The following is a 14,636-nucleotide window of genomic DNA, read 5'->3' on the forward strand; positions in this document are numbered from 1 at the left end:
TCCCAGTGCTCTGTGGAAAGCCAGCCTGGGCCTAGATCTCAGTTTCCAAGGGCGACTCTCATGCGTGGCCTCCTAACATCCCGACACAATTCACGGCAATACTTCTCTGAGGTCAGTTCCAGAACTCAGTCTCCAAGGGGAATCACACCAGAGTTCAAGCCCAGGTGGACCCAGTCATCTCTTCCCACTGCCACACCACAATTCAAACCAAAACACTGCCACATGGCCCTCATCTTCTTCCATACAGACACTCATCATGACCTCTGGCTGGAGGTTTCCATGAGGGGCACAGCCCAAGACAGTGTCCACAATAAGCTCCCTTGCCTCTCATTTGCCTAATGTCAGGGTGGCCTGGACACCCTTCCTTTGGACCTGGAGTGATCAAATAGGCCTGCCTTTAATACTGCTCTACTTCTCCAATTGGAGGCCTACTGACTGCCGGGTATAGATTCTTTGTGTGAACTGGAGTCATGAGAAAACCCAAGCACCTATGGGCTAGCCTCTGCATGGCTTTGAAGGACTCATTTGACACAAAGGATCCCTATTCTCACTTGATGGAGGTCAGGAACCTTACAGAGGAAGGCGAGAGACCTCATCCAGGATGACTGCTTTTGTGCCAATTTGGCCTTGGATGCACGCATGGGATCTTTCTTTGGATCCATCAGGTGCTGACAATGTAAGCCACAGCCTCACACAGCGCCAAGAGGCTGATTCAGACACATCCCTTTGCAAAGCAATTAAGCAAAGAGCCACAGGTGATGCCCATTCATTTCCATTTGAAAACTGTTTTCTTCAGGCTTCACAAAGGGGTGCCCTGAGGCAAAGGCCTTCCTGACATTCAGGGCCACAAAAGGATAGGTAAGCCAAAGGCCCAAAGCAGGGTTTCTCTAGGGAGACTTTACTGATCACACTGATATCTGAGTTTTCTGAGATGCTCACCATTTCTTTCAACTATCCAGTACATGGCCATGTCACCGAGCTTGGAGGTGGTACATATCTTGGACACAAAACCATGAGCCTATTCTGGAGAGTGGCCAGAATTCAGGAAGAAAACAGGAACTTAGGAAGATAGTAGGCGTTGCCCATCCATAAGGCAAGCCGCAGTCCATTCATAAATTGGGCAGGATGAATGCTGGGAAGCTTTCTACTAGACAGGACACATCCATTGATGCATTCTCTTTTCTAATGTCTACAACCAGGGACACAGTGGGATACACAAACATAGAAACACTCGCCTTGTCAAAAGCCTTACTAGAAACAGTCCACTCCAACCCAAACAAACCGCCTTTCCTACCTATTCTCAGAACATGAGACAAAACCACAAACTCACACCCACACCCACAAAGGCACCTCCTTCCAAGTTGGTCTGTGACTACCCGGAGTGTCGTCTGACTGGTGGGCCATACTATGTTCCCCCGAAAGGGCCTGTCCTGTCTCACATCTGGCCTCCTTGGCCAACTCTGTGAAGTTGTCAGGAGCCAGCGGTGAGCCACTACCTGCTTTCTCAGGAAAGGCCCCTCTGCAGAGCTTTCCTGGCATTTGGCAATCCTCACCTCAGTGGGTACCAAGAAAGACTGACTCTGTCCTTGGTAAATCCAAACAAGTGAGCCCACTGGGACTGGGACTGGGACTGGCTCTGGGTGCCTGGCTTCCTGGATCCCAAGTTCAGAGAGTTCCATCACCAAGGAAGTGAGGTGAGGTCACTTCCTTCAGGAACTGAATGAGGTCACTGCCTTGGCAACCACTGTGTCCTAACAGTTGCTTCCAAGGCTCCCATGAGATGGAGGCTGCCCCTCCTTCCTGTGACACTTTCACAAGTTAGAATGGAATATCAACCATAGGCACCAAGGAACAGCTCTCCACACAGGCCTGCTTTGGTCCATCTTGTCTACATTAAGAAGAGAGAGGCTCATTCAGACACATCCCTTCATCCTGACCAGGTTGTTTGCCATGGAAGATGACTTCTGCTCTCTCAGGTCCTTCATAGCTGCCTACATCTTCTCCAGGGATCATTTCTGCATGGACCTTTGAGGTTCTCAGCAGGTGGAAGATCCCCCACATTCCTGTATTGTAAGACCCACTCTGTCCCTGCTCTTCTGTAAAGTTAGATTGAGGGAACAGTGTATGGTTAGGGTTAAGAACCTGTTTGATGTGGCTTAGGAATCACTCTGCTGGATGAAGAATGGTATTGGGAACCTGGGATATTTATAATAATATATAGGTGAAATATATGTATGAAAACAGAAATCCAAGTAAGATTTGAAGGCCAGAAGGGCATTGGGCCCTTGATTGGGATACTTAGCTTTGAATGACTTTCTGCACAGATGTCTCAGATAAATCGGTACACAATGGCATAGGACCTTGTACCTTGGATGATTGAATGTAGAAGAGAACATCCAGTCAAAAAGGGATAGTAGGTAGGATTAGGAAGATAGTTGGTAAGTTTTGGAAGAAGAGTGAGTATGCAATTTGGACCAAAAGTTCTTTAGCAATAGGGTGTCGGTTAGAGAGTGAATGTAAACGTCAGCACATGTGAAGAGTCAGTCACAATGATGAACTGGGGAACATATGTAGGAAAGCAGATATCAATAGAGACATTAGGAAATCAGGCAAAGTACAAAGTGAGTGAGTGGATTAGACATTTTCAACAGGGTTGAGGTTGAATATATCATCTTAGGAAGAAACAAATGTGTAGTCACCAATAGCATTGACATTTGAGAGCATTAGGCAACCTGGACAAGGATGTTTTTAGTAACCCATGCTCACTTTCCAATGAGGCGTTGGTGCAATCATAAGTGTGACCTTTGCATTTTGTGTCCAGAATATCACTGTGATAAAATGTATATGTGGATCAGGTGACATGAGTGTTTCTTCCACCATTTCTGGGAGTAATATGTTGAAGACATATAAATTAGCCTTTGGGGGTACAAATAGGTGTACCCTGGGTCTATGAATATAGAGATAATGCATGAATAGACCATACTGTGAATAAATAGTATAACAGGTTCCAATTTAAATAATGGATTGCATTGATATCTGAAAATATATAGGAAATCTAATATTGATACACAACCATTCATTCTAACCAGTTATACATCTAATGGTGATATTGGGGTTATGGTTTACCATGAAGGGGGTGTGAGTTTTGCTTCACAAGGGATTATGGAAATGGAAAAGAATGTGTTTGGAAAGAAGTCTCATGAAAAGACCAGTCAAGAAACGTGGAGGAATACATGTGTTCTGAAGCAGGAAGTGATTGAAAGGGAAATGAATGCCTAGAAATTTGTGAACTTGAGGATGAAATACATATCCTATGATGTGCATCAACTGAAGAAATAGTAATGTACCAGTGTTGAATAAAAATGAACGTCAAAATACACATCATGTCCCATAGGAATCTACTTGCATTCATGTTAAACTGGGTCAGTTACTGTAGAAATATTAGGATTTCAGCACTAGGAAACAAATATGTATTTCAGGTGGATGACTATTTCTGAGAATAATCTTGTGAAAAGTTGATTATAAATCCACATATATGAACATGAATGAATTTAGGGAGTATATAATATGACACATACATTTCATATTTTGAAAAATCTGGAGAGTGTGTGTATGTGTGTGTGTGTGTGTGTGTGTGTGTATATATATATATATATATATATATATATATATACACATACAAAAGAAAAACACACACACAAACACAGACATTAAAGTGTAGAAATATATATGCCAATCGAAATTCATCATGAAATATTTATCATCCACAGATCCAAAAATATTTATTTTACTGAACATGTATTTATGTATCATGTTGTTCATGTGGGAAGCTCACCTGGAGGTTGAATTTTCAGTTCCAACAGCGTTTAGGAGGAGTGATCTCTTCTCACAGTTTGTATCTGCCAAGTCAGCCACCTCACAAGAATGGACGTGGGATAGGAGGTAGGATTCTATATGTGCATGTAAAAATGCATGTTGCTGAATAGGCTACAGAGAAAGGGAGACAGGAATTCACATATTTGTTAACATTCAAAACACATGGAGAACTATTTCTACTAAATTGGACTAGATTTATAACACCTACCCTTTATAATGCCAAAGGCCAGTCCAACTATACACCAGGCCTCCTCTGAACTGCCTGTATTTCTATTCTGTTTGAGTTATTTTTCTCCATCATATTAGTATTCGTAGTCACAATCTAGTAGGGTATGGGTTAGTGTCAGGGATTCAGTATTTCGAACGGAAAATAGGAAAATGAATCCAATGTGTAGGCCAATATGTGCTACAAAAAAATCTTCCCACTCTCATCCAGAACATTGCCTTGACATTACCTTCACAATAAGTAAGACACAATTTGAGGAGAAGAGTTAGAAATGCTGTGAATACATATGTGGAATGGAAAATGCTCAGGAGTTCACAACCTTGGAGGTGGTAGACTACTTTCCATGAGTAAGGGACAGGGTAAACACTCCACAAACGTGGAGCTCTGCTGGCCTAAAGACTTCGTGAGAAACTGCTTCTGAGGTTGGGCACTTGAAATATATGTTGTTGTCAGGAGCTTTAGCTTCCTTTGTAGTGAGACCATCAAACCAGGTCTGCATCTATGTGACCTGGAGGACATGGTTTCTGATTTTCCAATGAACATGAGGCAGAAGTGCTGAATTCTCTCTTTGCAGGTAAACTGTGGCCACTGGGGTCTAAGTGTCTCCCTGTGTGGACTGTGAAGCCATTTGGTCATCCTCCACTTTTCGTGGTGTTTCTTGCTGCTGCACTGGGAGTTTGGAATTTGCTTCAGGAAATACAAGGAGTTCAACTGGGACACAGTGCTGGAGGGAGTTCTGTCACGTGTGGTGGGTCAAGGTCCTAGGAGAATGCACCAGCCAGGCTTCTATCCCACAGAGCTTGCCCCCTTGACCATAGCAACCTGATTCTGAACATTGCCCTGAAACCTCTCCATATAACAAGATGCCTTTACATAGAAGGGTCTGCTCGCTGCACCATGTCAGTCACAAGCCATTTGGAAGCCAATGGCAGATCCACATGGCCCCACCACAGATGTTCTATCACACACCTGCACACCACTGCTCTAGGCCCACTACTCAGCAGGCCCCAACTCACTGGCATCTCTGTTCTACACCATTTTCATGAAACCCAGTCAATCAAGGCACTGTCTGGTACACTCATGATCAGCAACAGGACATCCAAAGGTTCTCCAGTGCCACCTGGTCATGGGAATTTCAAAAATGTCATGGTATTTATCTAGCTAGCCATTTTTAAAGGATGAAGTTGGAGGCACTGTGGGTTTCCATTCCTTCAGGAACCATTAAATGGTGAGGAAGCTCATTTCAACGAAAGCTCTGGAGAACTCTCACAAACAAGGCTTCCCAAGGAGTGGCCAAAAGGTCACAGGAAGCCAGGCCCATTGAGGTCTACAATGTGAGGTCCACGTGTGTTTGGACTCTCCACGATGGCTGCCAGGTCTTTAAGAATAAAATCATGTGATATCCGGGCTGAGATTCCCAGTGCTCTGTGGAAAGCCAGCCTGGGCCTAGATCTCAGTTTCCAAGGGCGACTCTCATGCGTGGCCTCCTAACATCCCGACACAATTCACGGCAATACTTCTCTGAGGTCAGTTCCAGAACTCAGTCTCCAAGGGGAATCACACCAGAGTTCAAGCCCAGGTGGACCCAGTCATCTCTTCCCACTGCCACACCACAATTCAAACCAAAACACTGCCACATGGCCCTCATCTTCTTCCATACAGACACTCATCATAACCTCTGGCTGGAGGTTTCCATGAGGGGCACAGCCCAAGACAGTGTCCACAATAAGCTCCCTTGCCTCTCATTTGCCTAATGTCAGGGTGGCCTGGACACCCTTCCTTTGGACCTGGAGTGATCAAATAGGCCTGCCTTTAATACTGCTCTACTTCTCCAATTGGAGGCCTACTGACTGCCGGGTATAGATTCTTTGTGTGAACTGGAGTCATGAGAAAACCCAAGCACCTATGGGCTAGCCTCTGCATGGCTTTGAAGGACTCATTTGACACAAAGGATCCCTATTCTCACTTGATGGAGGTCAGGAACCTTACAGAGGAAGGCGAGAGACCTCATCCAGGATGACTGCTTTTGTGCCAATTTGGCCTTGGATGCACGCATGGGATCTTTCTTTGGATCCATCAGGTGCTGACAATGTAAGCCACAGCCTCACACAGGGCCAAGAGGCTGATTCAGACACATCCCTTTGCAAAGCAATTAAGCAAAGAGCCACAGGTGATGCCCATTCATTTCCATTTGAAAACTGTTTTCTTCAGGCTTCACAAAGGGGTGCCCTGAGGCAAAGGCCTTCCTGACATTCAGGGCCACAAAAGGATAGGTAAGCCAAAGGCCCAAAGCAGGGTTTCTCTAGGGAGACTTTACTGATCACACTGATATCTGAGTTTTCTGAGATGCTCACCATTTCTTTCAACTATCCAGTACATGGCCATGTCACCGAGCTTGGAGGTGGTACATATCTTGGACACAAAACCATGAGCCTATTCTGGAGAGTGGCCAGAATTCAGGAAGAAAACAGGAACTTAGGAAGATAGTAGGCGTTGCCCATCCATAAGGCAAGCCGCAGTCCATTCATAAATTGGGCAGGATGAATGCTGGGAAGCTTTCTACTAGACAGGACACATCCATTGATGCATTCTCTTTTCTAATGTCTACAACCAGGGACACAGTGGGATACACAAACATAGAAACACTCGCCTTGTCAAAAGCCTTACTAGAAACAGTCCACTCCAACCCAAACAAACCGCCTTTCCTACCTATTCTCAGAACATGAGACAAAACCACAAACTCACACCCACACCCACAAAGGCACCTCCTTCCAAGTTGGTCTGTGACTACCCGGAGTGTCGTCTGACTGGTGGGCCATACTATGTTCCCCCGAAAGGGCCTGTCCTGTCTCACATCTGGCCTCCTTGGCCAACTCTGTGAAGTTGTCAGGAGCCAGCGGTGAGCCACTACCTGCTTTCTCAGGAAAGGCCCCTCTGCAGAGCTTTCCTGGCATTTGGCAATCCTCACCTCAGTGGGTACCAAGAAAGACTGACTCTGTCCTTGGTAAATCCAAACAAGTGAGCCCACTGGGACTGGGACTGGGACTGGCTCTGGGTGCCTGGCTTCCTGGATCCCAAGTTCAGAGAGTTCCATCACCAAGGAAGTGAGGTGAGGTCACTTCCTTCAGGAACTGAATGAGGTCACTGCCTTGGCAACCACTGTGTCCTAACAGTTGCTTCCAAGGCTCCCATGAGATGGAGGCTGCCCCTCCTTCCTGTGACACTTTCACAAGTTAGAATGGAATATCAACCATAGGCACCAAGGAACAGCTCTCCACACAGGCCTGCTTTGGTCCATCTTGTCTACATTAAGAAGAGAGAGGCTCATTCAGACACATCCCTTCATCCTGACCAGGTTGTTTGCCATGGAAGATGACTTCTGCTCTCTCAGGTCCTTCATAGCTGCCTACATCTTCTCCAGGGATCATTTCTGCATGGACCTTTGAGGTTCTCAGCAGGTGGAAGATCCCCCACATTCCTGTATTGTAAGACCCACTCTGTCCCTGCTCTTCTGTAAAGTTAGATTGAGGGAACAGTGTATGGTTAGGGTTAAGAACCTGTTTGATGTGGCTTAGGAATAACTCTGCTGGATGAAGAATGGTATTGGGAACCTGGGATATTTATAATAATATATAGGTGAAATATATGTATGAAAACAGAAATCCAAGTAAGATTTGAAGGCCAGAAGGGCATTGGGCCCTTGATTGGGATACTTAGCTTTGAATGACTTTCTGCACAGATGTCTCAGATAAATCGGTACACAATGGCATAGGACCTTGTACCTTGGATGATTGAATGTAGAAGAGAACATCCAGTCAAAAAGGGATAGTAGGTAGGATTAGGAAGATAGTTGGTAAGTTTTGGAAGAAGAGTGAGTATGCAATTTGGACCAAAAGTTCTTTAGCAATAGGGTGTCGGTTAGAGAGTGAATGTAAACGTCAGCACATGTGAAGAGTCAGTCACAATGATGAACTGGGGAACATATGTAGGAAAGCAGATATCAATAGAGACATTAGGAAATCAGGCAAAGTACAAAGTGAGTGAGTGGATTAGACATTTTCAACAGGGTTGAGGTTGAATATATCATCTTAGGAAGAAACAAATGTGTAGTCACCAATAGCATTGACATTTGAGAGCATTAGGCAACCTGGACAAGGATGTTTTTAGTAATCCATGCTCACTTTCCAATGAGGCGTTGGTGCAATCATAAGTGTGACCTTTGCATTTTGTGTCCAGAATATCACTGTGATAAAATGTATATGTAGATCAGGTGACATGAGTGTTTCTTCCACCATTTCTGGGAGTAATATGTTGAAGACATATAAATTAGCCTTTGGGGGTACAAATAGGTGTACCCTGGGTCTATGAATATAGAGATAATGCATGAATAGACCATACTGTGAATAAATAGTATAACAGGTTCCAATTTAAATAATGGATTGCATTGATATCTGAAAATATATAGGAAATCTAATATTGATACACAACCATTCATTCTAACCAGTTATACATCTAATGGTGATATTGGGGTTATGGTTTACCATGAAGGGGGTGTGAGTTTTGCTTCACAAGGGATTATGGAAATGGAAAAGAATGTGTTTGGAAAGAAGTCTCATGAAAAGACCAGTCAAGAAACGTGGAGGAATACATGTGTTCTGAAGCAGGAAGTGATTGAAAGGGAAATGAATGCCTAGAAATTTGTGAACTTGAGGATGAAATACATATCCTATGATGTGCATCAACTGAAGAAATAGTAATGTACCAGTGTTGAATAAAAATGAACGTCAAAATACACATCATGTCCCATAGGAATCTACTTGCATTCATGTTAAACTGGGTCAGTTACTGTAGAAATATTAGGATTTCAGCACTAGGAAACAAATATGTATTTCAGGTGGATGACTATTTCTGAGAATAATCTTGTGAAAAGTTGATTATAAATCCACATATATGAACATGAATGAATTTAGGGAGTATATAATATGACACATACATTTCATATTTTGAAAAATCTGGAGAGTGTGTATATGTGTGTGTGTGTGTGTGTGTGTGTGTATATATATATATATATATATATATATATATATATATATATATATACACAAAAGAAAAACACACACACAAACACAGACATTAAAGAGTAGAAATATATATGCCAATCAAAATTCATCATGAAATATTTATCATCCACAGATCCAAAAATATTTATTTTACTGAACATGTATTTATGTATCATGTTGTTCATGTGGGAAGCTCACCTGGAGGTTGAATTTTCAGTTCCAACAGCGTTTAGGAGGAGTGATCTCTTCTCACAGTTTGTATCTGCCAAGTCAGCCACCTCACAAGAATGGACGTGGGATAGGAGGTAGGATTCTATATGTGCATGTAAAAATGCATGTTGCTGAATAGGCTACAGAGAAAGGGAGACAGGAATTCACATATTTGTTAACATTCAAAACACATGGAGAACTATTTCTACTAAATTGGACTAGATTTATAACACCTACCCTTTATAATGCCAAAGGCCAGTCCAACTATACACCAGGCCTCCTCTGAACTGCCTGTATTTCTATTCTGTTTGAGTTATTTTTCTCCATCATATTAGTATTCGTAGTCACAATCTAGTAGGGTATGGGTTAGTGTCAGGGATTCAGTATTTCGAACGGAAAATAGGAAAATGAATCCAATGTGTAGGCCAATATGTGCTACAAAAAAATCTTCCCACTCTCATCCAGAACATTGCCTTGACATTACCTTCACAATAAGTAAGACACAATTTGAGGAGAAGAGTTAGAAATGCTGTGAATACATATGTGGAATGGAAAATGCTCAGGAGTTCACAACCTTGGAGGTGGTAGACTACTTTCCATGAGTAAGGGACAGGGTAAACACTCCACAAACGTGGAGCTCTGCTGGCCTAAAGACTTCGTGAGAAACTGCTTCTGAGGTTGGGCACTTGAAATATATGTTGTTGTCAGGAGCTTTAGCTTCCTTTGTAGTGAGACCATCAAACCAGGTCTGCATCTATGTGACCTGGAGGACATGGTTTCTGATTTTCCAATGAACATGAGGCAGAAGTGCTGAATTCTCTCTTTGCAGGTAAACTGTGGCCACTGGGGTCTAAGTGTCTCCCTGTGTGGACTGTGAAGCCATTTGGTCATCCTCCACTTTTCGTGGTGTTTCTTGCTGCTGCACTGGGAGTTTGGAATTTGCTTCAGGAAATACAAGGAGTTCAACTGGGACACAGTGCTGGAGGGAGTTCTGTCACGTGTGGTGGGTCAAGGTCCTAGGAGAATGCACCAGCCAGGCTTCTATCCCACAGAGCTTGCCCCCTTGACCATAGCAACCTGATTCTGAACATTGCCCTGAAACCTCTCCATATAACAAGATGCCTTTACATAGAAGGGTCTGCTCGCTGCACCATGTCAGTCACAAGCCATTTGGAAGCCAATGGCAGATCCACATGGCCCCACCACAGATGTTCTATCACACACCTGCACACCACTGCTCTAGGCCCACTACTCAGCAGGCCCCAACTCACTGGCATCTCTGTTCTACACCATTTTCATGAAACCCAGTCAATCAAGGCACTGTCTGGTACACTCATGATCAGCAACAGGACATCCAAAGGTTCTCCAGTGCCACCTGGTCATGGGAATTTCAAAAATGTCATGGTATTTATCTAGCTAGCCATTTTTAAAGGATGAAGTTGGAGGCACTGTGGGTTTCCATTCCTTCAGGAACCATTAAATGGTGAGGAAGCTCATTTCAACGAAAGCTCTGGAGAACTCTCACAAACAAGGCTTCCCAAGGAGTGGCCAAAAGGTCACAGGAAGCCAGGCCCATTGAGGTCTACAATGTGAGGTCCACGTGTGTTTGGACTCTCCACGATGGCTGCCAGGTCTTTAAGAATAAAATCATGTGATATCCGGGCTGAGATTCCCAGTGCTCTGTGGAAAGCCAGCCTGGGCCTAGATCTCAGTTTCCAAGGGCGACTCTCATGCGTGGCCTCCTAACATCCCGACACAATTCACGGCAATACTTCTCTGAGGTCAGTTCCAGAACTCAGTCTCCAAGGGGAATCACACCAGAGTTCAAGCCCAGGTGGACCCAGTCATCTCTTCCCACTGCCACACCACAATTCAAACCAAAACACTGCCACATGGCCCTCATCTTCTTCCATACAGACACTCATCATAACCTCTGGCTGGAGGTTTCCATGAGGGGCACAGCCCAAGACAGTGTCCACAATAAGCTCCCTTGCCTCTCATTTGCCTAATGTCAGGGTGGCCTGGACACCCTTCCTTTGGACCTGGAGTGATCAAATAGGCCTGCCTTTAATACTGCTCTACTTCTCCAATTGGAGGCCTACTGACTGCCGGGTATAGATTCTTTGTGTGAACTGGAGTCATGAGAAAACCCAAGCACCTATGGGCTAGCCTCTGCATGGCTTTGAAGGACTCATTTGACACAAAGGATCCCTATTCTCACTTGATGGAGGTCAGGAACCTTACAGAGGAAGGCGAGAGACCTCATCCAGGATGACTGCTTTTGTGCCAATTTGGCCTTGGATGCACGCATGGGATCTTTCTTTGGATCCATCAGGTGCTGACAATGTAAGCCACAGCCTCACACAGGGCCAAGAGGCTGATTCAGACACATCCCTTTGCAAAGCAATTAAGCAAAGAGCCACAGGTGATGCCCATTCATTTCCATTTGAAAACTGTTTTCTTCAGGCTTCACAAAGGGGTGCCCTGAGGCAAAGGCCTTCCTGACATTCAGGGCCACAAAAGGATAGGTAAGCCAAAGGCCCAAAGCAGGGTTTCTCTAGGGAGACTTTACTGATCACACTGATATCTGAGTTTTCTGAGATGCTCACCATTTCTTTCAACTATCCAGTACATGGCCATGTCACCGAGCTTGGAGGTGGTACATATCTTGGACACAAAACCATGAGCCTATTCTGGAGAGTGGCCAGAATTCAGGAAGAAAACAGGAACTTAGGAAGATAGTAGGCGTTGCCCATCCATAAGGCAAGCCGCAGTCCATTCATAAATTGGGCAGGATGAATGCTGGGAAGCTTTCTACTAGACAGGACACATCCATTGATGCATTCTCTTTTCTAATGTCTACAACCAGGGACACAGTGGGATACACAAACATAGAAACACTCGCCTTGTCAAAAGCCTTACTAGAAACAGTCCACTCCAAACCAAACAAACCGCCTTTCCTACCTATTCTCAGAACATGAGACAAAACCACAAACTCACACCCACACCCACAAAGGCACCTCCTTCCAAGTTGGTCTGTGACTACCCGGAGTGTCGTCTGACTGGTGGGCCATACTATGTTCCCCCGAAAGGGCCTGTCCTGTCTCACATCTGGCCTCCTTGGCCAACTCTGTGAAGTTGTCAGGAGCCAGCGGTGAGCCACTACCTGCTTTCTCAGGAAAGGCCCCTCTGCAGAGCTTTCCTGGCATTTGGCAATCCTCACCTCAGTGGGTACCAAGAAAGACTGACTCTGTCCTTGGTAAATCCAAACAAGTGAGCCCACTGGGACTGGGACTGGGACTGGCTCTGGGTGCCTGGCTTCCTGGATCCCAAGTTCAGAGAGTTCCATCACCAAGGAAGTGAGGTGAGGTCACTTCCTTCAGGAACTGAATGAGGTCACTGCCTTGGCAACCACTGTGTCCTAACAGTTGCTTCCAAGGCTCCCATGAGATGGAGGCTGCCCCTCCTTCCTGTGACACTTTCACAAGTTAGAATGGAATATCAACCATAGGCACCAAGGAACAGCTCTCCACACAGGCCTGCTTTGGTCCATCTTGTCTACATTAAGAAGAGAGAGGCTCATTCAGACACATCCCTTCATCCTGACCAGGTTGTTTGCCATGGAAGATGACTTCTGCTCTCTCAGGTCCTTCATAGCTGCCTACATCTTCTCCAGGGATCATTTCTGCATGGGCCTTTGAGGTTCTCAGCAGGTGGAAGATCCCCCACATTCCTGTATTGTAAGACCCACTCTGTCCCTGCTCTTCTGTAAAGTTAGATTGAGGGAACAGTGTATGGTTAGGGTTAAGAACCTGTTTGATGTGGCTTAGGAATCACTCTGCTGGATGAAGAATGGTATTGGGAACCTGGGATATTTATAATAATATATAGGTGAAATATATGTATGAAAACAGAAATCCAAGTAAGATTTGAAGGCCAGAAGGGCATTGGGCCCTTGATTGGGATACTTAGCTTTGAATGACTTTCTGCACAGATGTCTCAGATAAATCGGTACACAATGGCATAGGACCTTGTACCTTGGATGATTGAATGTAGAAGAGAACATCCAGTCAAAAAGGGATAGTAGGTAGGATTAGGAAGATAGTTGGTAAGTTTTGGAAGAAGAGTGAGTATGCAATTTGGACCAAAAGTTCTTTAGCAATAGGGTGTCGGTTAGAGAGTGAATGTAAACGTCAGCACATGTGAAGAGTCAGTCACAATGATGAACTGGGGAACATATGTAGGAAAGCAGATATCAATAGAGACATTAGGAAATCAGGCAAAGTACAAAGTGAGTGAGTGGATTAGACATTTTCAACAGGGTTGAGGTTGAATATATCATCTTAGGAAGAAACAAATGTGTAGTCACCAATAGCATTGACATTTGAGAGCATTAGGCAACCTGGACAAGGATGTTTTTAGTAATCCATGCTCACTTTCCAATGAGGCGTTGGTGCAATCATAAGTGTGACCTTTGCATTTTGTGTCCAGAATATCACTGTGATAAAATGTATATGTAGATCAGGTGACATGAGTGTTTCTTCCACCATTTCTGGGAGTAATATGTTGAAGACATATAAATTAGCCTTTGGGGGTACAAATAGGTGTACCCTGGGTCTATGAATATAGAGATAATGCATGAATAGACCATACTGTGAATAAATAGTATAACAGGTTCCAATTTAAATAATGGATTGCATTGATATCTGAAAATATATAGGAAATCTAATATTGATACACAACCATTCATTCTAACCAGTTATACATCTAATGGTGATATTGGGGTTATGGTTTACCATGAAGGGGGTGTGAGTTTTGCTTCACAAGGGATTATGGAAATGGAAAAGAATGTGTTTGGAAAGAAGTCTCATGAAAAGACCAGTCAAGAAACGTGGAGTAATACATGTGTTCTGAAGCAGGAAGTGATTGAAAGGGAAATGAATGCCTAGAAATTTGTGAACTTGAGGATGAAATACATATCCTATGATGTGCATCAACTGAAGAAATAGTAATGTACCAGTGTTGAATAAAAATGAACGTCAAAATACACATCATGTCCCATAGGAATCTACTTGCATTCATGTTAAACTGGGTCAGTTACTGTAGAAATATTAGGATTTCAGCACTAGGAAACAAATATGTATTTCAGGTGGATGACTATTTCTGAGAATAATCTTGTGAAAAGTTGATTATAAATCCACATATATGAACATGAATGAATTTAGGGAGTATATAATATGACCCATACATTTCATATTTTGAAA

This window comes from Spermophilus citellus (assembly GCF_964194105.1).
Source record: "Spermophilus citellus genome assembly, chromosome: 17".
Lineage (NCBI taxonomy): Eukaryota > Metazoa > Chordata > Mammalia > Rodentia > Sciuridae > Spermophilus > Spermophilus citellus.